We start from the raw sequence: 25,196 nt of genomic DNA, 5'->3' as shown, positions 1-25,196 counted from the left end.
CACAATATGGGTAAAAGATACCAGATACAATCACAAATTGGAGAAGAAGCTTCACTCATAGGAGAAACTTACACAGAAAAACATCAGGAAAAGAGTGAGGAATTTGGCAAAATGGACAGCGCCATCGCGTCTGGAACGGCCCAAAACCCCAGTCTACAATGTCAAAGTGCTCAAATCCGACCTCGGATGAGCAGTTTACGGCCAAAACAGGCTCCAAAAACACACCTGCGGCTATTCCTCCTCTCTTCTCCGCGTTTTTTCTGGTCTTCTCTCTGTTTTTTTAGTTCCCACACTTAGCTTTATTAGTTGGGCACCCTTGTCCTTTTAGATGACCTCAAACGGACACCGAACAGGCCTTTTAGATGACCTCAAACGGACCCCGAACAAGCCAAAAACTGACCTCGCAGTGCATAGTTGTCACCTTTTTGCATCATTCACACACCTGGCACTCAGCTTTTTTCCAATAATGTACCTCGCCACCACGTGAAGTGGCCCCAAAAAAAGGTCCTCATGATGACCTTTCTGCATAACTCTCACCAGAAAATACCCATGTTGTGCCCGTACTTCTCCACGTGCAAATATTGACCTCGTTCGCCCTCCTGACGCCACTAGATGCCATCTGACGCACTTGCTGACCTCACGTCGTCGGCCTGCGGATAGCTTCCTCGAGAAGTTTTACGCGCTATAAACTCCTCATTATTGTAGAAAAACACAATGGTACTAGTAACGATGAAAATCGATGCACTATGTACATGGTGTCCTACCTGTACACATGTGGGCCCCACGTAACCACCTGGCTCTGGAAAATGGGCAATACTTTATTTGATGCACCATGCATGGGTATGTACATATGCGCAATCCCTTGCTCCAAAAAACTCCTGACAGCGGCATGTAGATTCAAATTTGGTCATCTTCAGATTTCTTGCCAATCATTTTCCAAGCTTTATCTCAAGCTTTAAAGTGCCCAATTGGAGTTTTTCTCCTCAGGTTACGACTAGTTCTCCGCAGGGTTATGGCTATGGCAGCCTAGTGGCAAATTGTGTGCAGACAGATTTGGAGGGCATGTATGTATGAATTGTGGAATTGATGTTGAAGTTGTGGTTTTGTGATGATCAATGGTGAAAGGGAGTCCCTTGTCTTCATATGCATTGGTCGGCGTGTGCTGTAAATCCATGCTTTGGCAGGGTTTTGCTCCTATGTGACATAGTCTCTTGGGTGGGCAATGGCCAGTAAATTCCCAAGGGGACTACTCTTGATGGACTTGTGGTGTTTCAAAGGGATTTTTCAAAGCTTTTGGTGTCTTGTAGTTCTCTTTCAACACTCTTGGATGACATTGCTATAGAGGTGCTTCAGTTTGCTTGTTTCCCAACAACGTGTGTGTGTGTACTTTGGGGATGAAAAATTGAGTCATAGCTGCAAGCACATCATATTATCAGTGCGTAAAGAAAGTGTACAAAGGTACATAAGTAAAGTACAACAATTAAACAATCAATAAGGCAATATAGAAGGGTGTTGTAGCATATGAAGCTAGCTTCATGTGCTTGTTGAGAAATCAAAAGTGAGCGCATGTCGTAGGCCCACATGTGCATCACCACTACAACAAGTTTGAGCTTTAGACTACGTCCATGAAGAACCTACACCTGTGCAACATACACAGCTAGTTAGAGACATTTACAGCTGCATGATGGGCCGGCCATTCGTCGAGTATATATATTGGAGCATTTCCCAATGGCTCCTCTCATGGCGTGGTCTTCAATGCTTGTTGAGCGTTGCATCTCTTGCATGAGCGACTCTGCCCACTTGTGTGCAGGTCATTCACCTGTGATGCATCACTGTACATCAGCGAGCCTGAACATTGGCACGATGCTTGGGTAATTGAGGAATCATGAGCACACTGCTGGTCCGCGTGCGCACAAATGATCGGTGAGCTCGTGCAATGGAAAATGCGATATTGAATATTACATTATCAGCACGAGCACATTCAATCAGCAAAGATGGTGAGGCCAAAATCTAGTTATAAGTTGGCATAGCAAAAAATGATTTCAGCGTTGCCTTGGAAATATTTGCTTTCATTTTGCAAACCACGTTGGTGATTGAGCACGCAGTTTGTCTGCATGCGAGCGGATGGATTGCGTGCTCATTTGCCAATGGGCAAAACAAAAATTTCCCCTTTGATTTTGCAAGCCACGTTGGTGATTGAGCACGCAGTTCGTCTGTGCGCGCGCGAACGGATTGCGTGCTCATTTGCCAATGGGCAAAAAGAAAAGTTCCGTTTTGATTTTGCAAGCCACACTCGTGAATGAGCACACAGTTCGTCTGTGCGCGCGCAAAGATTGCGTGCTTATTTACTAGCATAGTTTTTCCCATAAAATATAAGCACACCATTTTTGGCAAATTAAACTATATTTTCAGCATCTTCATACAATTTTCTTGCAAAATCCAAGGGAAGATTTTTGTCCACACATGAACGGATAGACTGCGTGCTCACTGCTTTATGTTCCTTAGTGATTGTAAAAAATGCTTTATGTCCCTTATGCAATTGAAACCATTGGAAGACAATTAGAAGTGGCACGGAACATTGAATGCATGAGAGACAAGTTGATGTTAGGATGACCCGCTGAGTGATTGCTAGGTTTGTGAGTTGGGAATGCCAAGCATCTTGCTAAAAATAACGGAGTTGGTATAACATATGTGAAGGTAGTGCCCTCAAAAAATATTGGCCCTTCCTCCACCAACCACACTTTGTGACACACATAAACATGACACATCATTTTTTGCTAGGGTAGAGAGAGAGAGAGAGAGAGAGACCAAGTGAACCAAACAAGATTACTTGAACATGATAAACTCTAGACTTTGAGCTCGATAAAAAGGTAGGTTAACAAACTTTTTCCCTGCTATGAAGAATCAGATTGTTTCACATAAAATATTAGCTTGTTTATCACAAGTTGATAATGTTTTTTTGTTTACTCAGTATGCTCTTGGAGCCTACATTCATGTTTAAATTGTTGGTCGCACTGGTTACAATGTAATAGGAATTCATACATTAAAAATGTCAAGATACAATTGGAAAGAGTTTCTAAAGCCCATCAAATGATTCTTATGGAAAAACAACACAAAAGACACAGCTCAATGATAGTGTGGGAAATGAAAATGTGTGGTGAGATCCAAGGACCCGAGTATATTTGGAAACCTTGAAACCTTTGTGTCTCTGAGAGAAACTTTCTAGTACCTCAGCTCAATGATAATGTGCATGAAAGCATTGAGCTTGTATATCTAATAGGGTCTGGGGAAATCATCGTAAGCCAAAGAACAAAAACATGCACTCAGCCACATTTCCTCCTTGGGTGGTTCCCTCTAGGGGAAAAGCACACTAGTGACTCTTGGCTGAAGCTACTATATAAGGAAAGAGGATATTTTGCTATTAATCGTCCATTGGCTTTTTGGAAATGTTCTCCCTACATATCATATCCACTCACAATTGTCAATATGACTTAAAATAAACTTCAATAGTTCTAAGGAGTAGGAGTGGTTTCTCTGCCAAGCAGATAACTTGTAGTATTTTGACCCTCAAGGCTCGGTTTGAGCTCGAGGATTGGTGTATATTTCTGTTCTTAATACTATCCACTCACACTTGTGAGTTTTGCAAAAAAACAAAAAAACAATAGTTCTTGGTTACATTAATGGAAAAGACATTGCATGCCCCTGTAGCATCTATTGGTTTCTATTTCCTATTGCATCTCAATAAAAAATAAAAAATAGAAACATTGAATACATACACAGTGGAATGGAACTCAAACAACAAGATAAATATGCCATGATTAAACATCATTTTATACATAAGGAAAGATATATATATCTATTAGACATGGGCTTAGGACTTTAATTCAAAAAGTTTAGGCTTTGAGTTTGTATACTCTATATGTACTATCCTACCTAATAAATTCTCAAATAATTTTTTACTTTGTACAGCGGGATAGTCTGTCCTTCCTAGCCCTCAAGGAATCACAACACACCAACAAACAATAAATGACAAACAATGTTGGAGGGTGACAGCATGTTAACTTGTCGTGATTTTTGTGCTAGTTAGCATTTTCAAGTTAGCACATCTTAGAAAAGTTGGACGGCCGGTAAATTTTTACAATAATATCATAATTTGTCGGAGGTTGTACATTTGGATTCCTTGTTTTAAGTGCTTTCTACTGATATATCATATGTCATAGATCTTGGAGATGTAGCTCATGTTATCGTACTAGTTAGCATATGTCAAATTAATTGTGCTAGCTAGCATTTTTCGGGACATGAAAAAGCATGCCACGTTAACATGCTTTCACCCTGGACTATTTGTAACTTATCCACCACAATATAACTTTAATGTGTTAATAGCACTCACAAAAATCATGTGATTTAATTGTTCCTTTGCACCTTGAGGAAGGAATAATTTACATATTCATTGGCATTGAGTATCGCTTAAATATCTATCACTATAAGTCATTTGCAATCAAGTCCAAGGGTCCCTCCAAAAGAGAAATCAATCTTTTGACAACTAGCTAGATGAGGTTTTTTATCATGCCCTTGCCTTTCAAACTAGAGACATGTGTAGAAAGACTCATGTGACATTCATCCTATAGTGATTTTTGGTAGTAAATCTTGAAAATAGCAAGCAAATATTACACCATATCTATCTTCTAAAATGGATTTTTGAGGATTTCTTCTTACCCCTTTTTTGTAACCTTGACACACTAGATATCTATTTTTAAGATGTTTTGCTTACTTACATGAATAACTTATTCCTTTGGCAGCTAAAAGTTGGTGTCTTTGGAGGTGAAAAAAACTACTTTGTAACCATCTTATGTTACATATGATGGCAAAAGGAGTAATATATACGGTGATTCTAAGCTTAGTGATTATGTTTTCCTTTAAAACAAGGAGAATCTCAAGATATAGTTGTGTTAGTAGATGAAGATCAACATTCGTGGACTCAACATATTCCTCACAATTTACTCTTTGTAATCAAGGTTACTATCAAATCATGGATTTTTTGGATATTTTTATTCAATTCTCCACTACCAAATTCAATGTGTATGGTCCACTAAATCGACACTTGAGCTCAAATCCTCGAGGGATCCACCTTAGAATATGTAAGTGTAGCGTGTGGGTTCACATAGAGGGGGGTTTTATATATCAAACAGTTACAAAATTATATGTACAATAGGGGTTTAAAAATAGAAGTTGAAAACCAAGTTACAGTTTTATAAAGGAAGAAGGGTCTTTTAATTCATGGTGATGTGTGTGTGTAGAGAGGTTTTATAAATACTTCCTAAATGCATGTGCTATAGGTCCTTTTGAATGGTGGACCCTCGGCTCAAATCTTTTATAATGTAGATTCTAAACACAATACATTTATCATTGGTATTTCCTTGACTTAAAAATCTATCTTATGAAATAAGGGGGTAGAGTGTATATTTTAAAGAGTTCGTTAAGTCTCTACGCTTTGGAAAAGGAAAAAGTTTGTAATTAATCTAGGGTAAAACATTGATAGATGAAATGGGAAATTAAAAATTTTAAGTAAGGAAATTGAAAGGTTGAAAGAGGATTGGGAAAGTAAGTGAAGGTTGATAATAATGGAATGAAAGTATCATGACATTAGAAAGTCAAAGGACTCTGTATGCAATTTTTTTGAAATTCTATCCACAACTTGAAAAAACCGAAATCTTTTTTTTAGAAAGATATAAATTAGAAGCTCCCAAAAATAAAGCACTTTTCATTCCATATTTTCTCTACTTTTTTTTATCTATCTCTCTCTCTCTCTTTGTTTTCTCCCCTTACCTCTCTCTTTTCGTCTTCTCCCCCTCTCTCTCTCTTTGTTTTTTTTCTCTCTCTCTCTCTCCCTCTTTCTCTTTCTCTTTCTTTTCTCCTCTTATCTCTCTCGCTCTCTCTCATTCTCTCACTTTACTTTATCTCCATCTCTCTCTTTACTCTCCCTCTCTCTCTCTCTCTCTCTCTCTCTCTCAAAGACACAATGTGTGTGTGTGTGTGTATGTGTTGTGTATGTGTGTGTGTGTGTGTGTGTGTAAGATTGAGAGGGAGAGAGAGAAAGAGGGGAAGGGAACATGAGGAGAGGGAGGAGAGGGAAGGAGCATACGTGGCTCTCCTTCCTCTCCTCGTGTGTGTGTCTTGGGGGGGGGGGGCGCGGGGGGGGAGGAGGGAGAGGCGCGGGTTTACCTGTTTTGCTAGAGCACCGAAACTCAAATATGAGATCTGAGTTTTTGGCGCACTCTGTTGTTTTTAACCCCTATCCATGTCGCTATGAGCGTCGCTATATGACAAGTAGTATAGCGATGATCTTAGTGACGCCATGGATTTTAGCATTTGAGCATCGCACTGCTAGCATCGCTAATATGAAGAACCTCTTGTAATGGTTGAGGCTTGGGAGCTACTATCTCACCAAAGTTAGAAGTATCTTCCGACCTAGCCGTAGCTTTTGGGGATAAAAATAGGAATTGTGTTATAGATCAAGTTCATGATCTCATCCGAGTCCAATTTCTTTTACTCATGGTTAATGTTATCCTTGTAGTTTGTTTAGGACTCTACCCATGTTTCCCCAAACAAAACATGTTTTTATGGAAGTTCATCCATAGGGTGTTTAGGGACTACATAGTAATTCCCAATACCATCATAGAAGACTCCCTTGTCCACCCAATCCTGTAGGACTCTGTCTAATTGAATGATATCTAAATCAAATGCTTTCCCCTTCCCCTTTTCCTTTTCTTTTTCAACTTCACTTTTTATCACATGAAAAGGAAAAGATGCCTCATTTAGTTCTGAAAACAAGGGGTTTTACCTGTCTGTCTTACTTCTTCTCTTGCAGGTTGAGGTGTTGATGTGGTCGCTAGACTTGGCTCGACCAAGCATCCCAGATTGTTGATTTTTTGTGGCTCATTGGTCTGCATGTATCTTGATCAATCTATTCCCATGTAGGAATCCTCTTGGAAATTCATGCATGGTCTTCGTTCAAAAGTTATTTATGATATCTGCAAGCTTGAAACATACCCTTTTAAAGGGATCCTTATAAAGGAGAGCCTCATGAGAGTTAGTAGTATCAAATTTTAGCCTTACATCATAATCCAATTCTATTGGTGTTTCTATGAATGGGTTTACTAGATTCTTCTCTAGGTCATTTATTATCGGTCCAATTTACAAAAACAATTTAGAAAAAATTTTGACAACATAACGGCGCTAAACCACATAAGCCACTTTATGCGCAAAAAATTCAAGAATTTTTGGCACCAAAACGGCACAAAATGTATATGCGTTCACTCTATGGTGTCACTTGTGAGTGACAACATACTTATGACAAAATTTCCATATGTTTCCCGAGCAATCTCAAGGGTAAATTGTGACTTGGTACCTGCTACCGTATGTAGTTTAGAGCCACCTGCAGGCCTCGGCTAAGCCAAAATGTAAGCAATGATTTATGAGCAATAAATGTGGGCCTCCAAAGGTCATTACCTTACTCCAATGGATATGTACCTGCACCTACAAAATAAGACCTCTATGTCAACATACATCCATGTGCTTGAAAATGTTTCCTTATCCTACTCCTAAATGCATAAAGTAATGAATGGTAAAGAGAGTGTTTGGGAGCTAAGCTCAATCAAAATATGGTTTGTGAAATGGATATCCACACCCACACAATCTTTATATTTCCTAATGTAGTGCCCTTGGGATCAAACACCAAATGCCTACGTCTAATCTTATCTAGTGGTTTTACAACCAAATGGAGCTAATGGTTTTGGGTAAGCATGCATGCTTGGCACTCAGCTAACCTTAGGGCTTTTGTTCCTAGGTAGCGGTGCCAAAGGAATACCCTCATGTCCCCTACGTTATAACGGCAAAGCAAGAGCTATCAACCAATGAGTTTTGCAACTCTATCGATCCAACGAACTCTAACCCGGGTTAGCACACAAAGGAAATCTCAAGAATGAGTGGATGCGCTAGCACGTACACTTATGTCTCTCACTCACACACTCAACTTCACTCATACAATGCCATATAATCAAGCATCTCACATGCAAGCACACTAGTCTCTTTGTCTCTAAGTTAAGCAATCTAATCAAATGCGGGATTCACATCCACACTTAACCTTCCTGAGCATGCATTAATCCACTCAAACCAAGCAATTTTTAATCTAAATCTGTACTAATTTATTCTAATTACTTAAATCCATAAGTGATTCAAAGCACATACACGCACAATGGAGATAAGAGCATAGGGCTTCATCATTGCATGAATACATGCTTGCAATACACATATACATAAAGCAAGAATCTTAAGCTACTGCAACACACATAAGATTAATTAAGAGATTTAAACAAAGAGAGAATGAATTAGCATTTCCATTGCATGTGGGCTTCAAACTTGGAGTAGCTTAAGCTCATAGATTATGATGTAGATAAGGAGGCAAGGAGAGGGCTTTGATCTCTAGAGTACTCTTTGCAAAGATCTCTATAGAATGCTCACACAAGCTCCCTCCCCCCTTGAATTCTTGAGCCATATACTTTTGCACTCTAGGATTTTTGGTTTCACCCTCACTTACTCACTTGACCAGCCAAAACCCACTTACATACGGGCTCACACTAGTTACAAATTGGAACTCCAATGAGTTCACCAAGAATAGGAGAAAATCCCGTAATAATATTACAATGTATGTGGATTTCATTTGAGTGACAAATTCCTATGAACATTAACATATTAAACATTTCTCGTACCCACAAGAAGGTTAAAATTCCTATTTGTAGCTTGGTAATCCATTAGATGAAGTTGAGTACTTGATCTAAAGAGGTTGACATAGGCTTAGCAATGAATGAATCCACATGCCCATCCGACTCCATATGCTCCACTTTTAGCTAAAAATAGATAATTTTTTACTGATTCTCTTATTTTGACGCTCCAATCTCTAAATGCAATGCTCTTGTGCTCAAAAAGATCAAGTTGAATCACACTTTACCATGAGCCCAATCCATATCTCATCATACTTCCATACTGAATAAAAATAGTAAATTACTAAAGATAGTTAGTACTCTGAAAAAATCATATGCTGATCTTGTCATGCTTCTCACTCCTTGTCCTTCCCTTTCATGAAGTTTCATGCTCCTATTCCGGCATTCTCGGAACATGAGCCTTCTTTCCAATATTGGAGCTTGCAATGCCAAGCTTTGGGAGGGACTAGAGGGAGGGGGATGGGGTAAAGTTGCTTAACACTAGTTTGGTACCAAGAGGATACTTAAGTGTCCTTTTTTGGATGATGCAAATAAAATGTTACCTGCATTAGGAAAAACATCTTCAAAATCCCTCTTCATGCGTTTGAATATGTGACCTAGGGTGTCTTTAAAAAGTGTAACCTTGTAGTTTGGATGTTGGCATGATAAGGATTACACCCATATAGATGACTTGCATGAGACTGCAACTCAAGTTTGAGAAATCTACCTCATAAGCTTGGAGAAAAACATCACTAAGCCTTGTGAAAAAATCCAAGTAATTATTTCATATTTATGTCAAAACAAAATTAGTGTTTCACATGAAATAAAGTTCAATTGAGAGTATCTAAAATAGTAGGAAATTGTGTGTATTTGATACACCATTTTCTAGCATCCATTTGTATCCAAACCAATACACCGTTTTAATGTGATTGTAAGTTTCTTAAGGTGATACAATGCTTACTCTGTCCATTGAGATCTTAAAGCTACATGTAAAAGCCCCTTAGTAAGCTACAAATGCCAATTCATGGTTTCAATGTGTTTCTAAGTTTCTTAAGGTGATACAATGCTGAATTTTTATTGAGTAACTTGTCAATGCCAGAGCTCGCTGCTGTTGCTCGCACACCCATCCCTTGTTGCCCTCATGCCCCACCCCCGGTCCCCCTTCACCTCCCCCCCCCCCCCCCCCCCCCCATTGCCTCGCGCTGCCCCTCTACCTACCCTCTCGCACGCAGCAAACTTGCCCGCCCCCTGTGCATTTTCCCAGCCCATTGCCACTCCTGTCGCCTGCTCATCGCTGCCTTCGCCAGCCACTGCCAATTCCCACCTCTTCCCCATTGCCCGTCACCAGCTCCCCCCTCCTGTTGCTCACTCCGCTGCCCGCCTGCTGCCCTCCTCCCCCGGCTTCATTGTATTTTATTTGTTTTTGACCTCTCCTACTTGTCGAGCCTCGCCAATATCCTTGACGTGCTCGGTCCTGCAGGAGTTGACCTCTTCATCAATGTTTCCCCGCCTTTTCTTCATAGTAGCAGACACAGATGGACGCTCTTGCTCTGCCACAGAGGAACTCCAATGAAGTCCCCTCGCCTGGCCGTGCTAAGCCAACCATTTGACTTGCTCTTTCACCTACAGATCAAGTGAGCCTAGCCACAGAGGTAGAGCGCTGTAGGCGACTTCTGTCATCTGCAAGATTCTCGGCACCAGACCTAGCAGAGGAGAGCTGCGTGATCTTCTCCAGGTCCGCCTTCTTGTGGAGGTGGGCAAGATCTTGGACGTTCAGATCCTTGGATGAGGCTACTACCAGATCAAGTTTGAGACCTCCGAGATGGCGTCCAAGGTCATCGCCATGAGCCCTTTGACCATCGGAGCAGTTCGAGCCCACTTTTGACAGTGGAGACATGGTTTTTACCCTGCTTCAGATAATTTGTTAGAGGAGGCAAACATTCCCATCTCTGTCTGCTTTCCTCGTTTGCGATGGGAGTACCTACCACTTTTATCTAGGATAGGCTCAGTGATTGGGATTGTCCTAGAGACACCTTGCACGACAGCCTCAGTAGATGCCAAGGAGGCTAGCATTCCCTCAGTTCTGGTTAGGGATACTCACACTCTCTTGAAGGTCATCCTTCTTCCTCGGGTGAGTGGGGGTTGGTTTAGACAAAGCGTGGATTATTCGGGCCTCCCGAATCAGTGCTTCATTTTTGGATAGATGGGCCATCTCGCAAAGGCCTGTCCACAAAGGAGGCCCCGACCTACACCACAGGCCCAGCCCCAGCCTGCAAGGGCTGGCCAGCAGCCACAAGCAGAGACACAAAGCACACAAGTAGAGCCACGCTCCAAGCCTGGGGCTTCAGTGGAGGAGGGATGGCAGTAGGTCCATGGTCGACGATGGTAGGGGCCACAACGACAGCCTGGCACTCATGGTGGTTCAATTGCGCCTGCCCAGCAGTAGTGGGTTCCCACAAGGAACCGATTCAGTCCTCTTGAGTAGGATGAGGTCCCTACTCAAGCCCCCACCTCAGCTTCACCCTCGACAATCCCCCGTCCCCCCGAGTTCCCCTGCACCTCCTACTCCCATCGCCTCTCCTCCTCGCCCATCTACCTCTACCGATCCCTCTTGCCCCTCTTCTCCCCCACTCCCCCCTCCCTCTGCTCCTACACCCCCCCTCCCGCTCTAGTTCCTCAGTCGACCCAGGGGGCAGGGCCATCCCTGACTGCTAGGAGATCTCTTGGCAGCACCTTTGCCACGAGTCGCTTGGTGAGATAGGGACAACCTTTCTTGCGACCCCCTCTACAAGTACAGACATCTCCATTTGCAGCAGTCCCTCGAGGTCTGACGAGCTTCGACATTCGGCACCGTTGGGACTTCTTTGACTACGACTTTACACGCTTTCTCGGCGATTCCTCTGTAGACCATGAGATAGACTGCTTTAGGGTTCATGTTCTGTTCCTTGCAGCTAGGGGGATAGAGGCCTTGGACTCAACGGTTGGCTTCTCTTTTCCCCTTTGCGGTAGGGACCAGACTGAGTGGACTCTTGACTCGGTGTTGGAGTCGCTACAGACACAGGCCCTAGAGTTCTCTCACCACATGGGGGAACTAGGAGTTACAGACATGCTTCAAACTCTGTGGCCATTGGCCAAGTTTGTTGTGACCCCTCCAGATGCAGCAGGATGTAGACACATTGTGGTTCACTTCTTTGCTGATACGCAGTGCCCGTCATGGTATGTACAGATTCATGAAGACTCGTGGACAGAGGAGGTTGCTTTACACATGGCTCAGTCTACCTGGGCTTGGGCTCCCGGCACTCTTTGCAGCCACGCTTACCTAGAGGACGCTCGGATGGAGATTACTCCCCATCCAAGCCAGCCTTGAAGATAGCACGTCTAGCTGCTGAAGCAGCATCTGTTCCCTCTCGCTCTCCATGAGGATCATCTCGTGGAACGTGTATCGATTAGGTGGGCCCCAGTTTCAACGTGAGAGGGGTCGATTGTGTTCGGAGCTTCAGCGTTGCCTTGTGGGAGGAGAGATTGATCTCCTTATGCTACATGAACATCATCTATGTGAGAGCTGCATTAGACGATGTGGTCAACTCTTACGTGGATGATATGATACTTTTTGCTCAGCTGCTTTTGGACCTGGAGGTATCCAGGGTAGGGTATGTATGACTAGTGTGGAGCCTCTACAACAAGCCATTGTGGACAGAGGGATTATTGTGCTAGGCAGGGCTCAGTGGATTACTATGCAGGTTTAGGGTTTCCTTGTGGGATTCTTGAGCATATATGCGCCCAATGTAGCGAGTGCACGAGCAGAGTTTTGGTCACAGATTGTTGAGTCTCTATGACAAGCAGAGTAGTGGTGCATTGGGGGTGACTTCAACATGTTGGAGGACCCTTCTGACATGATTGGTGGTAGCCACATTACTGTGCAGGGAGTTGAGCTGGCAGCTTGGGAGAGGTTTTGTATGACTCTGAGGGTTTCGGATGTGTGGCAGCACTCTAGCTTTGTGAGGCCCCCAGACAGCCTGGTGGCCTTCTCTCGTTCGGACCACAGAGTGGGAGGAGTGAACCTATTGCGGATAGATTGCTTCTACATATATATATATATATATAAATATAAATATATATATATATATATATATATATATATATAGAGAGAGAGAGAGAGAGAGAGAGAGAGAGAGATACAAGAAGAATGAGATAGCCATTTACATGAGGGACGGGAAGTATGTCAGAGAGAGAGAGAGAGAGAGAGAGGGGAACCAAACTCACTGGCTGACGGTGTGAGTGAAAACATCCACACAAAAGATTTGACCACGTGGACAAAACAAAGGGTTGGAGGAGGATAAGGAGGGGGGGGGGGGGGGGGGGGGGGGGGGGGGGGGGAGAGAGAGAGAGAGAGAGAGAGAGAGAGACCCAAAGTACCCCTCAAATTTTAAAAATTCCCAATATACCCTTGTATCAAGATTGTTAGAATAGTTCAATGTATGCTAATTTCAAGGGGGTGATGGGTTTTGATCTCCTTTTTGCTGCTTGTGTCTATAGATCAAAAAATATGTATATACATACACACGAATGTTATAATACATTTGTTCATAACTACATAGATGATATACATATATATGTAATTATTTTACTATTATTATTATGTATAATGCACATACTTGTGTGTGTGTGTGTGTGTGAGAGAGAGAGAGAGAGAGAGAGAGCCAATGTGAGGGTGCATGTATATACGTATAGCTATATATACATATGAGCTAATGTGCGGGTGTCTATATATATACATACATATGTGTGTGTGTGTGTATATATATATACACACACACACATATATATATTGATTTCTATGTATATATATTACCATATCAAAAACATATGTGTGCATACAAAATACCCCTCTAATTTTTGGAAATTCCCAAAGTACCCCTCAAATTTCAAAAATTCCAATATACCCTTGTATCATTTTGGGATAGATTTGCCCCAATCTTTGAATATCCTATGAAGAGCTTCAAAACAATTTGTTTACATATGTATTTATATATATATATACACACACACACACATATACATGTGTGTGTATGTATGTATATATATATACATATATATATTGATTTCTATGTATAAAAATTCCAAATATACCCTTGTATCATTTTGGGACAGATTTGCCCCAATTTTTGCATATCCTATGAAGAGCTACAAAAAAATTGTTTACTAGGTAAATGAGGGGTATTTTAGCAATTTTGGAGAAATTGAAGGGTATTTTGGGAATTTTTTGTCAAATATAAGGGGTGGATCAAGGATTTGAGATTTGAGGGGTATTTTGGGAGCTTCCACAAAGTAGAGGAAAATGTTGGTAATCTCCCTTTACTTTATGGTTAGGAGAATGCCCGGGAGATATTCAGATTTTGAAATTTGAATTTCAAGAGTACGAGGATCCATAGGTGTATACGATTGGTACAGACTTGTAGGTATTGTTGCAGGCATTGAGCTACCATGTAGCGGTGCTTTACTAACAAATGAGGTCCATGGCATGTTGCTTGGCATGCCCATCATTGGGGTAGGCATGGTAGCCGTGGTGTCATCAAGGGAAAGATGAGATAAACTTGGAAAAGTAAAGCTATCACTTGTGGACTCAGATTACACTGAGACCCCTGGCGAAACAACATATGGAGGATCCATCGGACTTACCAAGGGAGTCTCTATTTGCGATAAGGTTGGTTGTTTAGCCTTCCCTATATCCAAGAGTCTCATGAGACCCGTTGAAGGCATGTGGATCCCCTTGTTCTATCTCTCTAGCTCAATGACCCTATGGATGACCTCACAAACTCTTTGTTGTTGATCCTCCACACTAGTAGCACCCGTTGTAAATTGTAGGACATCTAACCAAACCACGTGATAGGTGTGACATGTGTATAGGTCGGTTAGAGTTTCTGTTTGTAGTTTGTACTCCCAGTTCTCATTTAAGAATGATCCATCTAGGATTGAGGTGCTAGGGGTGTCTTTTGAACTAGATGCAATGTGGCTCTCTATGGGTTGACCCTTAGTGGTCGCTAATTGAGGAGCACTTGATTGCTCTCCTAGCAATGATATTGACATAGGGGCTTTCACTTTTAGCTCTCTTTGTTTCTCCGCCTTGCGTAAGCTCTCAATTTCCTTTTTCCTAGCCACAATGATATACCTCTCAACTTCTAGTACTTCGGCAAGGCTTCTACCATCAGTTATATAACCTCGGAGGGGAATAGCTCTGAAGAGTTAGGAGGTGCAACGAATGGAGTATTCACGTGCACACTCTCTAAGAGCATAGGATCTACGTTGGTCATGAATGGATAATTTACTTCCCCACTCATCTCATTTACATTGTTAGCTCCATATTCGGAGCGAGTGGCTCTACTAAAGTTTTCCTTCAAGCGGCTAAGCAAGCTCGACCCGGACCATGGGTCCATGGCATGCATGTGTTGGCTTGAGCTATCAGGATTAGGCATTGGGTAACCCTCCATGATGTCGTAGTTAGAGAAAGAGTCACTAGCCACTATGTTTCGGTCTTGGTTTGTACTACCTTGGGTCCCCGCCGAGGGCTCGGAACCTAAAGTAGTTGGGTATTGAGAACTCATGTAAGTTGAAGTGCTCGCTAGTTTCTCCGCCTCTGGCACACGGCCAGAGCGCAGATGAATGTGCCTTTGGCACCCTACAAGCATTGGTGAATAACCTCGAAGGTTAACCGATTGCTTTTTTAGGCGTTTTGCACCCCGTTTTTTAATGTTTTAAATTATTTTTTAATGTTTCTTAATATTTTTTATGATCAATTTTTAGATTAGAGCGTGTGATAGCTTGAAACAAGCGTATCGCTCAGAGGGTCATTGTGTGCTTTACAGCACCGCGTTCGGTCACCCGAAGCTCCGTTGGTCCTCAAAAAGGTCATTTTTACCTACGCGTGAGACTAAAATACGTAATTTTAAAGAGGGACTGAGGCCTGAGCCTGAGCGTGGGCTTGGTCTTGGGCCAAGGAAGTATTCTCGAGCCTGGTCCTACCTTTAAAAAGATTTTAAAAAGTGTTTTTTTCTAAGATAAGGTCGTCGTGGCCGCACCGCGCGGCGCGAGCACACACACACCTAACCTACCTACTTACAACTAATACAGCTACTGTTACACACTAACACACTACTACAACAACTCATTAGCTAACAGAACTACTTATTGTACTTTACACAAAACTAACATTATGGATCTACAACCTTAATTCTAACACCTTATCACAGAGAAAACACCTTATGAACAGGAAAAACACAGTACCTTCAGTACCTTATTAAAAAAACAATACACAGCATCAAAACAAACTCCTTCTCAACACACACACCTTCCTTATCTACCTTTCCTATAGTTCAAAATGCACCACAAAGCAGCATAGAGTGCTACTCGAGCTTAATGCAGGGCATTTCCCCGGCAGCGCCGCCGAAAATGTGCATCTATGTCGCATGTGTCAATGCAAGGGACTTGCCGATACACTATGTGTGAGCCACAAATGGCTACAAGCACACAACCAGACTAATCTAGCAAGCTCAAGAGGGCAAGGGTGTGTCACTCACCGCCCTACGCTCGCCTTCGTGGAGGATTCCTTGCCGCGAAGAAGAAGGAGCTACTGCCGTGCCGCGCTCAACCGCTTCGCCGTTGCCGTGCCCTCATCACAATGCTCGATTGCACACTCTCTCTCTCTCTCTCACTCTCACTCACTCACTCACGCTGATCCGAGCCTATCACAAATTTCAGTTTATTATATTTTGTTGGTTTTCCTTGCTTCTAGAGGTTTACAATAAAAGAAAGAGTGAGAAAAACCTCTTGGAAAAATTTAAAAAAAATGATTTGATAGGAATTTTTTCTTGACTAGTTCACCGGAGGTGAAAGGTAGAGGGAGAACCTAGTGGTAAAGGGAAGGGAAAATATGTAAATGTGAAAAGAAAAGATATGATGTGGTTATGGAGCCATGCACCCATGATTCAAGGGTCATGAGTGGCTCATATCATCATGGCTTTGGAGCCATATGATGATTCAAACAAATGGGACCCAAGTGGAAGACTTGGTAAAGGAAGGAACCAGACACATGATTTTGCTGATTTTTTAAAAAATACTTCCACTCCGATCTAAGAAACGTTGTCTTCATCAAAGTTTTAGCTGATGAGCTGGAGATTTTGGCCATATTTGTTTTATAATTTTTGCATCTACGGTCTACGAGATATGGCCAAAATGGCGGACGCTAGTTTTTTCAATTGTGGTGGAGACCACCCCCTCTACCTTTACACACACACACCCTTCCTTTTCCACATTGAGACCTTCTCTAAAAATCAGCCATTAGCCTTCTCACCCTCCTCTCCTTCCTCCTCTCTCTCAAGCTCAAAAACCCATCAAAATCCCTCTTCTAATCACCTCTCAAGTCATGCTTAATCTTGTTTGTAATTCATAAGTTCTCATTCAACCCCTTTCTATTATTACTAGATATGTATTGATTTTATGTAGATTCTTTACATTTTAAAATAAGGAAGCTCTTGGACTCAAGCTATGGAGGAAGGAGTGAAGACAACACAAGTGATGATGGAGCTAATTGGTCAACAAATCACTTGGAAGGAGCTTCTTCATTGGTTGAATGTCCCTAATCAAGCTTCATTTGTACAAATTACACTTGGATCTTAACCTCACTCCTAATCACTCTCTTTCCTATATAAAGAGGCCTTCCCCTTTGTAATTTCAAGCCTCCCTCAGCCCCATTGAGTCTTTGTATCACTCACCACGAGCCCATAAGCTCATTCATTCACTCTATTCTTGCACATTCTAGAGTGCAAATTGTTTCATGCTAGTAACCTCTCCTTCTCTTCCTTATGTTAATTAAGAGAAATCTTTTATATATGTGTGAGAGTGCTTGATGTGATCTTGGCTAATCCTTGAGTGGTTGTTTGATAATCTACATGCTATTTGTGTTGGGAGTGTTTGAAGTCATCCATTCCTTATACACACACTAAGGTTAATGCTTCATTCATAGTGATCTCTCTCTCTCTCTCTCTCTCTCTCTCTCTCTCTCTCTCTCTCTCTCTCTCTCTCTCTCTCTCTCTCTCTGTGTGTGTGTGTGTAGCGGTCCTAGCCCACGCTTCCAAGACTAGGTGGTGCCCTTATCTCATTTCCCTTGTGGCGCAATGGAGTTTGTTTTGGTGTAGAGGCCGCCATTCCAAATTTCCTTTGTCATAAATTGGTGCCCCCACTGAGGAGTTCTCAAGCAGCGCTCTGTCAATCCTATGAAGGAAGATCCATCAAATTCTCCGAGACTTCCACTATGGTCTCCCCAAGAAGCTCGAGAAAAGAAGCGTCTTTATCGACAAACGGCACGTATGCGGGTAAAGAGAGTTAACTACACACACCCTTCTTTGCTTCAAGGAAAATCTTGTAGTCATCAAGTTCCTAGGTCAAAAAATTGTGTTGAGTGCTTTGTGGCTAGTGTGAAGACACTTCCTTTGAAGCCTCGACTTCGGGTGGTGAAAGTACTCTCACACTCGGGTATAAACAAGTTTTTGGAGGGGGAGCTACACATCAATGGGGTGCGGTATTAGCAGGAGGCTACATATGGTGATGCACTCCAACTACTACTAGCAAGAAGGCTCAAGGTGGTTGAGAGGGTAGCCATCGAACCCTATGAACTCTACAAAGCTGAAGATGGTCACACCAAAGCTAGGCTAATCACTGGTGAGCAAATTATTCGCATCTCTCAAATGGTGGGATCCAAGAGAGCTCAACTTCAATGAAGTGCTTCATGGAAGTTTGTATTTAATGCACCAATGAATAATCCCATTTTCTACAACTTTCAATCAGTTCTGAATGTTAGGGTGAATGTGCGCATTGATAGAAAGATTTTTTTCCAACAAAGATTGGTCTTCTATTTTGGAGCTGAGAGGTTGAGAGAGATATTGTTGTCCCCTGACCCTATAATATTTCCTATTTTGGAGTATAATGTATCTTTTGATGTTCACATCTTCATCTTGCTTTAAGCATACTCCATGAATCATAGGGATTTGTATGGACCTTTCCAACCTCTTGCTAGACAAACTGTGCATATAATAGCTAGCACAAAGCTTAGGTTCCAAAACATCATAAGGAACTTACTAGGCCCTCGTCGTCTAGCTGAGATTAATGCATCTATCAATCCATTTATTCTACCTTTAATAAGATATGATTTGGGCCTAGACGTTTTCATCTTTGTGCTGTATTGAGAGGAAGACAACCCATTTTTATGATGGCTTTCCCAATTTTTTTTGGGCGTAGTGGGGAAAATGCTGGGGATTTTTTGGATAACTTGGAGATGGCTTTCCTTGTCTCTGGGAGGGATGACGAAGCATTGAAATTGAGAGCTTTTCCTTTGGTGCTCAAAGAAGAAGCTAGGGTATGGTTCCAGGCTCTAGATCCAACCCAAAGAATTGATTGGGAGGGATTGAAGGTGGCTTTCCTACGAAGATTTCAACGAGCCAATTCGGCAGAAGAACTATGGCAACGGCTTCTGGCCCTGTATCAAGTTGACCCTCATGGTCATGCAACCTATGAGGAAGGTTTTCTGAAACTTTGGGGGCAATGGTCAGACTCACTAAACCCTGGTGAGCGAGCTCCCAATTGCCTCCAAAAGGATCGATTTATCTCAGATTTGTACCCCTTGCTAAGGGAGAAGGTAAAGAGAAAATTTCCAAATGCTTTTGAAGATGCCTTAAGAATTGCTAGGGAAAAGAATAGAAAGATTCTCTATCAAGCCCAAGCTGGCCAGCTAGCTTTGGGAGGCAATATCACAACTATGGAAGCTTCTCACATACCTCCAAATGTGCCTAATGCACCAGACCTCAATAGAGGTCAACAAGAAGATATGCTCCAACAAATAAACAATCTCACAAACCAGCTAGAGGGGTTGAGAGTAAATCTTGTGCAGGGTGCAAGAAGGCCTGTTGAGGGAAATGGTGGGAATCGGCCACCAATGCGACGTCAAGCAAGGGAAATGTTGTGTTACAATTGTGGGGAAAATGGTCACGGCATGTATAATTGCCCTCATCCCAGAAGATATGACTACCCTGTCAGAGGTCCTCGACAACAAGTAAGTCCTCCCCGTGCTAGAGCTCAAGCACAAGAGCAACCGCAACCTCAAATTTTGCAGCCACCTCGTGCTCAAGCTCAAGCCCCTGCTACTCAACCAAATGTGAGCATCATAAGGATGGAGGAGGTCCTCAAGGGCAGAAGCAACCAGGAAGAAATAGCTAAAGGGACGATGAAGATAGATGAAGTGGCTACAATGCCTATCAAACGTGTGCGTGTCCAAGATGAAGTAGGTAAAGAAACAAGCAAGGATGCAAGCAATGAAGCAAGTACATCTCGGGCAACTAAAGATGAAGCCAAGAAGAGAAAGACCCGTACTAGGTCTCAAATTGACATCTCTGATTTCCCTATGGGATCTCGGACACAACCTTATGACTTGACAGCTGATGTGAGTTCCCAAGGACCAAAGATTACTTGGCCACAACTACTTCATATCTCCCCAAAGCTTCGACGACAATGGTCAAAAATGGTGAGCACGAGGGCAAAGCGAGGTAAGCTAGTAAGTGTAATCAAAGCATATGGTCTCAAGGATATAGTGCCTTTGGTGGAGGCTCAAATCAAGGGACAACGGATTCCAAAAACTTACATTGACAGTGGAGGAGAGGTTTGTGTCATGACAGAAAAGCTAATGCATCAATTGGGTTTAAAGGTAATGGAATCATCAAACTTTAGGGAAAAAATGGCCAATAATGTCTCTGTCACTTGTGTGGGTGTAGTGAAAGCTTTGAGAGTTTTTGTTTTTGGAATCACTACAGAGGTTGATGCTTATGTGATGCCAGTAAAGGGAGAAGGATACCCCCTTATTTTAGGATGACCTTGGCTCATGGGTATAGGAGCTAGGCAAGATTGGGCAATAGGAGACTTGGAGTTGAGGCCTCATATGGGTGGCCATAGTCGGAAGGTGGTTTATAACCTAAAGAATGGGCGACAAGAGAACCTTGAACTAGAGACGTCAGCTGATGAGTGGAGCTCAAGTGGATGCTCCTCATCTATGGACGAGGAAGAGAGTTCAAGTGAAGAGAGTGATAGCACTCTCGAAGTCATGGGCGTCACCATAAAGGAAACTACCTCATCAAAAGACAACCCAAGGATCCAAATGGAGAATGTGTGGGATGCCAGCCTAGAGGAGATGTTATCCAAGGATATAAAGGAAGAAGAAAAGGAGGGTTATGTAAATGTTCTCAAGAAGCATGCATCATTGTTTATTTCTGATTACACTCACATTACAGGTGTCACTGCAGTGAAGCATCATATCCATCTAAAAGAAGGGAGCAAGCCAGTAGTACAAAAACTAAGAAGATTAGGAGTTGTGCAACAAAATGCACTGTTGTCTGAGGTGAAGAGACTCTTAGAAGTAGGATTCATATACCCAGTAGAAGATTCAGAATGGGTCTCCCCAATAGTGGTGAGGCCAAAGAAGAATGGTAAATGGCGAGTGTGCGTGGATTACAAGCCACTAAATGCTGCAACAAAGAGGGACCACTTCCCTCTCCCATTTCAAGATGAGATTCTAAATGAAGTAGCAGGACATGAGAGATACACAGTGTGTGATGGCTACTCTGGCTACTTTCAAATACGCATTGCAGAGGAGGACCAGAAAAAGACTACTTTCATCACACCATGGGGATGTTTTGCATTTCGAGTCATGCCTTTTGGTCTCACCAACGCTCTAGCCACCTTTCAACGATTCATGAACATGGTCTTCCAACCTTACTTTGGTAAGTCCATAAGGGTTTTCATAGATGACTTTTGTATTTACAGCTCCAAAAGTATGCATCTCAGCAAGATTGATGAAGGATTTACTCGTTTAGCTAAGCTGGGTGGACAACTAAACAAGGACAAATGTCACATTGGGGAAAGCAAGGTTACACTATTAGGGCATGTAGTGTCCATTGATGGAATCGAGGTAGATCTTGAAAAGATAGAAACATTGCTAAATCTACCTTCCCCAACTTCCATCAAACAATTAATCTCTTTCTTGCAAAAGCTAAGATATTTGAGTAGATTCATACACTTACTCTCCCAAGTGATATTTCCTCTACAACAGATGACTCGTCAAGAGACGCTTGTTTGGAGTGAAGAAAGTGATGGGCATTTTAGAGAGATTAAAAAAATGTTAGGGTCACTCCCTGTAATCCTCCAACCTTGTTGGGAAGAAACATTCTTTGTAAACCCTAGTGTGGGAGAAGAGGCCATTGGTGCTGCCCTCCTACAAAAAGATCCAAAAACATCCTTTATGAGGCCTGTGTATTTTGCTAGCCGCCTCATGGAAAACACAGAGAAGGCCTACACCCTGATGGAATAGCTAGTGTTAGCTCTCATGTTTGCGGTAACCAAATTTCGGCCATACTTGCTGCCGAAGAGGTTTGTAATTATCACTGTGGAGGATATGTTTCCCTATGCACTACAACATATGGAAATCTCTGACAAAATAGCAAAGTGGGTGGTGCGACTTCAAGAGTTTGATTATACAATACAGGTTGAAAGAACAACTCGAGCATGCTTAGCCGACATTTTAACAAACAAGTGCTATGAAAAAGTTTTCCATTTGAAGAGAAAGGAACTTCCACCACCTCCAGCTCCAGAGGCTTTGGTCAATGCTTATAGCCTCTACTTTGATGGAGCATACAAGAGAACCAAGGATAAGGCAGTTGCAGGCATCGTGGTCTTATCTCCATTGGGAGAGAGGATCCATGGTGAAGGGATCACTCTAGAATATGTCCACTCCAACAATGAAGCAGAATATCATGCTTTAATTCATGGCCTTTGTTGGTGCCTCGATAATTCAATTAAGAGATTAAACGCTTTTGGTGACTCCATGCTTTTGGTAAGGCAAATGCAAGTTACATGGGCTTACAAAAATGCCCGTCTCTCTACTAAAATGAGAGAAGCCAAAGCTCTTATGAGGAGATTTAGGGAGGCACAAGTACATCATGTGCCAAGAGACTAGAACAAGGATGCAGACCACCTAGCATCATCAAAGTTAAATGAGTCAATAGTGGGAGCAGTGGCCATCAAACTTCCACTTCAGCAAGGCAAGGAGGACTTGGAAGATATTATGCACATTCTGGAGCAAGGAGAGGCTCCTAAACACTTGAATGCAGGGGAAAGGCGATGGTTAGCTAGGAAGGCTACCAGGTATCGCATAGTAAATGATGACTTGTATTGTCTTGGTAAGGATGGTGTGCTTAGGAGAGTGCCTTTGAAGAGTGAAATTGAAGAGATTTTAAAAGCTTGTCACGATGATATGTGCGGAGGACACTTTGCACACGACGTCACTAGTAGAAAGGTTCTACAAGCTGGGTTTACTTGGCCAAGTCCTCATCGTGATGTCAAATACTGGTGTCAAACATGTGATGAATGTCAGAAAGCAGGACCACGACGGCTCATAGCTGAACCTCAGAACCCAATAAAGGTATATGGGCCCTTTGAGAAGTGGGGAATTGATGCCATAGGGCCTCTACCATGCACTCAGTCAGGTAAAGAGTACATCATCATGGGAGTAGACTACATGACTAGATGGGCTGAGGCTATGCCGACCAATAGAATTACTGCTAAGGATGTGAGTCAGTTCATCTTTGACCACATCTGTTGCCGGTTCGGCACCCCTCTTGAAATACTATCTGATAGAGGACCAGGGTTTAGAGCAGACTTGGTAGGAGAACTCATGAAGAAGCTAAATATTCAGCATCAACACTCTACTCCTTACTACCCTCAGTGCAATGGTTTGGTGGAAAAGGTAAATGGAATCATTTGCAAAATTCTCACCAAACAGGTACATGCCAGGCGCCAAGATTGGGACAAACACCTGAATGGAGCTCTATGGGCCTATAGAACCTCCTTCAAAACCACATTAGGGTACACACCCTTTCATTTGGTTTATGGAAAGGAGGCGCTTTTGCCCATTGAAGTGAAGTTAACAAGTCTTCGAATATTGGGTAGCCAGGTAGGCTCTCAAAAGGAGAAAGTACATCAAAGGATCATGGATCTAGAGAGGCTGCAATTGGATCGTGAAGAAGCCATCAACCACTATTCTCAAGAAGCAGAGAAGCGCAGAGAAAAGTTCAACAAAAATCTAGCATCCAAAGACATCGAAAACGGATCTCTAGTGCTTCGATATGACAATCGCTTCGACACTCGTAAGGATTGAAAGTTTCTTTTCCGATGGGAAGGCCTGTTCTTGGTCACCAAAAAGTTCAAAAATGGCTCTTACAGACTTCAAGACATTGATGGTAAAGTGCACAAGACCAGGACAAATGGATGGCGTCTAAAGCCTTATCACATCAGGATAAGGTCAGCTCAAGATCAAAGAAGGTAGGCTAGAGGCATAAATACCCCTAGCCAGGTTTGGGGGGGCTATGATCCGAGCCTATCACAAATTTCTGTTTATTATATTTTGTTGGTTTTCCTTGCTTCTAGAGGTTTACAATAAAAGAAAGAGTGAGAACAACCTCTTGGAAAAATTTAAAAAAAATGATTTGATAGGAATTTTTCATTGACTAGTTCACCGGAGGTGAAAGGTAGAGGGAGAACCTAGTGGTAAAGGGAAGGGAAAATATGTAAATGTGAAAAGAAAAGATATGATGTGGTTGTGGAGCCATGCACCCATGATTCAAGGGTCATGAGTGGCTCATATCATCATGGCTTTGGAGCCATATGATGATTCAAACAAATGGGACCCAAGTGGAAGACTTGGTAAAGGAAGGAACCAGACACATGATTTTGCTGATTTTTTAAAAAATACTTCCACTCCGATCCAAGAAAAGTTGTCTTCATCAAAGTTGTAGCTGATGAGCTGGAAATTTTGGCCATATTTTTTTAATAATTTTTGCATCTATGGTCTAGGAGATATGGCCAAAATGGCGGACGCCAGTTTTTTCAACTGTGGTGGAGACCACCCCCTCTACCTTTACACACACACACCCTTCCTTTTCCACATTGAGACCTTCTCTAAAAATCAGCCATTAGCCTTCTCACCCTCCTCTCCTTCCTCCTCTCTCTCAAGCTCAAAAACCCATCAAAATTCCTCTTCTAATCACCTCTCAAGTCATGCTTAATCTTGTTTGTAATTCATAAGTTCTCATTCAACCCCTTTCTATTATTACTAGATATGTATTGATTTTATGTAGATTCTTTACATTTTAAAATAAGGAAGCTCTTGGACTCAAGCTATGGAGGAAGGAGTGAAGACAACACAAGTGATGATGGAGCTAATTGGTCAACAAATCACTTGGAAGGAGCTTCTTCATTGGTTGAAGTCCCTAATCAAGCTTCATTTGTACAAATTACACTTGGATCTTAACCTCACTCCTAATCACTCTCTTTCCTATATAAAGA

The sequence above is a fragment of the Adiantum capillus-veneris genome, chromosome 18 (genome assembly GCF_014529385.1).
Source record: "Adiantum capillus-veneris isolate H3 chromosome 18, ASM1452938v2, whole genome shotgun sequence".
Taxonomy (NCBI): domain Eukaryota; kingdom Viridiplantae; phylum Streptophyta; class Polypodiopsida; order Polypodiales; family Pteridaceae; genus Adiantum; species Adiantum capillus-veneris.
The sequence above is the reverse complement of the archived record's forward strand: the minus strand, read 5'-3'. Positions refer to the sequence as shown.